Source organism: Neophocaena asiaeorientalis, unplaced genomic scaffold (genome assembly GCF_003031525.2).
Source record: "Neophocaena asiaeorientalis asiaeorientalis breed wild unplaced genomic scaffold, Neophocaena_asiaeorientalis_V1.1 scaffold78, whole genome shotgun sequence".
Taxonomy (NCBI): domain Eukaryota; kingdom Metazoa; phylum Chordata; class Mammalia; order Artiodactyla; family Phocoenidae; genus Neophocaena; species Neophocaena asiaeorientalis.
The window spans coordinates 8751675-8757674 of NW_020175018.1; the positions used below are offsets into that span (position 1 = coordinate 8751675).

The window sequence follows — 6000 nt, forward strand, 5'->3', positions numbered from 1 at the left end:
CCAATGCAGGAGACACGGGTTCGAGCCCTGATCTGGGAAGATCCCACATGCCACGGAGCAACCAAGCCCTCGCGCCACAACTACTGAGCCTGCGCTCTAGAGCCCGAGAGCCACAACTACTGAGCCCGCGCGCCTAGAGCCCAAGCTCCACAACAAGAGAAGCCACTGCAATGAGAAGCCTGCACACTGCAATGAAGAGTAGCTACCGCTCGCCACAACTAGAGAAAGCCTGCGCGCAGCAACGAAGACCCAACCCAGCCAAAACTAAATAAACAAATAAATAAATTTTTAAAAAAAGAATGAACAGGCTTCCCAGGTGGCGCGGTGGTTGAGAGTCTGCCTGCTGATGCAGGGGACACGGGTTCGTGCCCCGGTCCGGGAGGATCCCGCATGCTGCGGAGCGGCTAGGCCCGTGAGCCATGGCCTCTGAGCCTGTGCATCCGGAGCCTGTGCTCCGCAACGGGAGAGGCCACAACAGTAAGAGGCCCATGTACCGCAACAACAACAAAAAATAATAGTAATGAACTGCCTTCATCTTACCTTTTAGAAACAAAACACTACCCAGCTGTCTTAAAATGTACTGATTTTTAGGTAGGCTGACTAAACACAGGTAACCAAAATTACGGACTCCATTTTCACATTAAGGGTCAATCTATCTAGGGAAGGACGTGTTCTTTACTCAAAACAATATTATTGAGCCCTACTAAGAAATCTCAGGTCTGGCACAAAACATGCCTTTGAGCCTAAAGCCAGCACATGTTTGCTGACGTAAACTGACAAAACAGGTAAGCATCATAAAAAATAAATAAAAATCTACACAGAGTCTTTAGGACAATTACTTTCTGCTTTAGGTCAATGGTATTAATATCATTAAATTCAACTCATAAACAAAGTGCTGATCTAACCAACTGGATATCATGAAAAGCCCCGGCACCTGGAAAACTGCAAAGAACAGGAAATTCTGCAGGTGCAGTAAGAAACTACACCTTATCCATGACCCAGAAATGCCTTAGAATTTGTCACACAACCTGCTGCAGAATTCTCACTTTTCAAATGGAAATGAACCATGAAGTCACACAACCCAAAGCTGTGATTTAATTATTGATATAATCAACTGCACCCTTTTGAGTTGTGCTAAAGTTAACTAAAGAAAGCAGATGTTCTACACAGTGTTAGTTATGTCATAAGTTAAGAGAATTTGAATATCAAATAACTAAAATTTAGGACTGCTTCATTCACTCCACAACACACATATTGTTGAGACAGACACCATACTTCTCAAAAATGATACACTTAAAGGACCCACAGGACAAGAAATAAAAGACATGAAGGTGAGAGACCAGGTCATTTGGTCACCTCACTATTTAATGCAAGACCTAAAAGTTAAAGATTTGCAGGTCTTTCAGGCTCAAACCATTTAAATATTCAGCTCACCATTAATCTGGTCTCATTACTTTATTCCTTTCTGTTTTAACTGACGTATAAATTTAACTTACATCTCTCAATAAACAGTTTTCTAAAATTAAACTGAATTATGAAGCCTCTCATAATTACCTGTCAGAAAGTTTTTCTACAGCTGAACAAAATTTTTAAAACAACCAATTTTCCAATAAAAAGGTCTATGCAAAACAAATGAAAGCAGAAGAGCAGTAAGATGGGTAATGGTGTCCAAACATGTTATAAAAGAGAGTAAACTATGAAGAATAGATCAGCTAGCATAGAAAGACTATCAGGGCTGGGTATTACCAAGCTCAAGCAAATTAATGCCTAATAAAGCAACTTATTATTTACATTTTTGCAATGTCAATCAGACAGACCAGATCTGGAGGCTTTTTACAACTAATAAACCAAACACAACATTAAATAAACATTTAAAAATCATTCCTGGGGGGCTTCCCTGGTGGCGCAGTGGTTGAGAGTCCGCCTGCCGATAGTAGCCGCAACTAGAGAAAGCCTGCGCGCAGCAACGAAGACCCAACGCAGCCATAAATAAATAAATAAAATTTTAAAATAAATAAATAAAAATAAAATGAAAATCACTGCCCCTCAAATAGAGCATAACCTGACAATGGGCTTGGAAATGTGAAACGGATAGGTAATTATTTGCTAACTAAAACTTAAAAAAGGAAAAAGTATGCAATAAATCTGAAAAAGGAGGCTCAATGCCACTAGAAGAAGCGATAGCCCCATTTTTCTGTTCAAGTCACTCAGAATCAATTTTCTGCAAAAAACATAAGGAAATTATATTATTCCTGATTTAAAAATTGAATTCACTGAGTGAGAAAAAGTACTCTGTGTCTGGAAATTCATGCTTAGAACTCAGAATGTCTCTCACAAGTTTCTGCTTGACTCAAGAATTCAAATCAGCACCAACACTCAGCTGCAGAAATGAGCCAGGAAAGATATGTAGACAGTAAAGAATGAACAAACTTCAATTTGCAGATATCTCTGATATTCACAGAAGTTTCATCTCTATCCAAGTTTCTCATTACAAATTAACCCACCTAACGCCGAACTCTGAAGTACTAATTATTATTTGACCAGGCTAAAAGGAAAAAAAGAACCAAAGAAATAACATCTATTACCCCTATTTACATAGTCCTAATCTTCGTGAAAGGTTTAAACTTGTTTTATATAAACCATCTCAATTCTCATGGGAGATAGATAAAGAGTCAGGTTTCTGGAGGAGAAACAAGCACAAAGGGATTAAGTATCTTGTCCAGCAAGTCACCAGTGAAAATAAAACCAGACCCAATTATTTAGTCTACAAAGTCTAAACAACCTGCTTTCCTTGGTTCATAAACTTAGGATAATATTTTAAAGTGCCTACAAATTATCCCAAACCATAGAACTTCACGGAACAATACATATAATCAGAACACTATGCCAGAATTGAGTATTCTGAACAAGAAAGTACTGCTTGCGCCAAATCAATGAAATGAACCAACACAATGGACTTTACAAATACAAGGAGGAAACAACAGTTATATGGGAGAGAATTTTCAAAGGTCACTCTATTAATCTTACATCTTACTGCTCAAATTCTCTGCCAGGAAGCCAAAGGGGTCAAACATGATCCTTATAATTATATTCAACACATATATAAAATCTCAAAATACCGCTAAGAGTTTCAATCAAAGCCATTTATATTTTAAAAACTTTGCCCTCCAAAAATAAAATCTTATAGCAATGTCTTTAGAGCGTTACTTTGCTGCCTTCATGATACACTTCAGTATACACTTCTTGAATTTTAAAAATGATTAGCTTCCAGTTTATTTTTAAAATATTTATATTTACAGATACAGATTACTTAAAATGTGGTGTTCTGCTCAGCTCTCATTATGTTTAGGCAAGATTCCCACTTCCACTCAAACTTATTATTTGAACTTACAATGGCTGCATTATTCAAACTTAGAATTTAGATACTTCCTAAATGGATAAAAGAAGAAAACTAATCAACCCAGAAAGCTTCCCAAGGTACCAAAGAGGACCTTTTATTTGAGATCATACTAGGTACCACATTATACAATACATGAAGCCCACAAAGCAATAATTGAAGTTATCTCTGCAACATGATGAAATCATTTTTTTTGCAAAATCTGACAAGACTGAATTTTCAACTGTCAAAAGGGAAATCGTTTTCCAAGATTGTAGAAAACCCTGCTTACCGAGGCAGTCTCAAAGCAGTTTCCTTAATCCTTCCAAATCCCAAAGAATCTAACACAAGCCACAGAACACTGAATGAGACCTGCTGAAATGTCTGTGCTCAAACCCCTAAAGGTTATTTCATATGTCCACACAATCCACGAAGTCTTTCCTAAATAAAGCTAACACTCCTCAACTTAAATTAAAATACCAGAAAATCCAAAAGCCTCTAACTAAATTTTACATGAACTATTTGGGGATAAAAGCTGACAACAAAGGATCTGTTATCTGCACCTTGAAGAGCCATAGAGCTCCATTCCTGCCACTTTCAGAAGCTGAATGTACATTACCTCTGTCTGCCTCTAGCATGGGACTCAGATATTACATCACTCAAATGCCTGAAAACTGCCCTATTACCCAGAAAGCACCAGGGTATCTGAGACACTGCACCAAGGTATCCCTTCCTCCCTCTGATACACAGCCCTCAAACACGCTGGGCCCTGCTCTCTTGCAGTATCTTCACAAAGACCTCTGCCCTTCACCTGCTGCAATTCTGTCTCTGTTCACTCTTGGTGTACTCCTCTTGACTCTGTATGGCTCTTCTATTTGCCCACTCATCTGGCCAATGCACTAGGACGATACTCCACCACACAATTCCTCCAAATTTGGGAGTGTGTACTCAGGTCTCCCTTATCCCTTCCCCATTCACTGGGTTCTGGAACTAAAATCAGGCTTCACGATCTCTCTGATCCTAGAAGCATGAACTTTCATATATGGTAAAGGGCTTAATGTTCTCCATTTTCCAGTACCATCATTCCAGCATCCACACACACAACCCCACACACTCTCCAGTTCCTGTGAAGGTCAGAATTTAATCCCCTCCTCTTTAGTTTCTTTTTTTTCCAACTTCTACACTCCGCCCTTCTGTATACTTACAGTGACCTAAAAAACTGTGGCCCTTTTAATCTCTCAAGACCCCAAGTTTTCCAATCTCTCTCCACACTTCAGGACCCGCTCTTTCCATACTCTTTTGAAGCAATCTGATTTCCTAATTCTCTCCAGCGAATACTCACTTCCTGCTCTAAACCTGGGCCTCCTACTTCCCCACCACTGCCCCAATCCAATACATAACCTACCCCTTTCTAGTAACAGACATGTCCACACACATCCCCACCCTACCCTTTCCTTACCCCACTACAGGCACTACACATTCTTCTACATCCTCTACCCAAAGATATCCTGTCTTCCCCCTTTCCTTCCCTTTATTCCCTACCTACCTCCTTCCCTCTACCAGACAAAATCTAGCCCCCCAAATCCATGCTTCCCTCCCTGCACATATTGTATACTTGTCTTCAAACCTATCCCCTACAGCATCCCCTCTGATTTCCCTCCCACACACTTGGGAGTGGCCCCCCTCTTTCCTTGTCCCCAACTTCCCTCCACACGTTCTGCCCCAGAAACATTTCCTTCCATCTGCTCCCCCTCCCCACCTCACCTGCCTCTCCAAGAACATCTCCCTCCCCCCACACCTCTGGCCCTCCACCTCACACACACTCCACTCCACCTGTCCCCTCCAAGGTCTCCACAACCCCGAAGTCCCCTCTCTCGCTGCTCCCCCACCTTCATCCATACTTCCTTCAAGAACACCCTCCAGGGACTTCCCTGGTGGTCCAGGGGGTAAGACTCCACACTTGCAATGCAGGGGAACTAAGATCCCATATGCCAGGTGGCATGGCCCCCCCAAAAAAAAAAAGAACACCTTCCATTTCACTCACTTGTCCTGTTCTTCGCTATATGCCCCAGCATCTTCTCTCCATCCCCATCACTCTCTCCCACTGTCCCCACTTCTCTGTCAAACCCCTCAAACTCAGACCCTGATCCAAACGCCCTCCCCCTTCTGCCCTCTACTCATCTCCCCTGAGCACGGCTACCAGAGAGATACCTGCCTTCTGCCCTCACATGCTTTCCCCTGGCAGGGCCCTTCTATCCAGCCTCAACACCCTCCTGCCTCCCTCCTGGCCAGACACTGCCCTCACACCTCTCACAGGTCTCTTGAAGCCTCTGGGCCTATCCTCCCGCGCCTCCTGCCTGAACACCTCACCATCACTCCAGAGACCCCCGCCCCCGACACCCTCCTTCCCCGCCAACCCTTTCCACGCTCACCCTGCCACACTGTCCCCGAGCCGGACACCTCCGCATTTCCCTTCACATTTGTCCGCGGTCTTCCTGATTATCTTGCCCCCAGTCCCTGCCCCTCGCACGCAGCCCCGGCCGGGACATCGCCTCTTCCATGACTCCCCTGAGTCCCCAGTCTTCTCCTTCCATTCCCATCACACTGGCCCCTGCCCTCCCCCA

At 42.9% G+C, this 6000-nt stretch overlaps 1 protein-coding gene across 1 annotated transcript in view; it reads right to left on the bottom strand.

The window, feature by feature from the left end:
• STRBP (spermatid perinuclear RNA binding protein) overlaps positions 1 to 5851 on the bottom strand; it is a 130776-nt gene extending 124925 nt beyond the window's left edge. Inside the window, exon 1 of the mRNA XM_024762280.1 lies at positions 5809 to 5851. The gene's annotated coding sequence lies outside the window, so the exon portion shown is untranslated. The remainder of the gene's footprint in view (positions 1 to 5808) is intronic.
• Between the last annotated feature and the right edge of the window lie 149 nt (positions 5852 to 6000).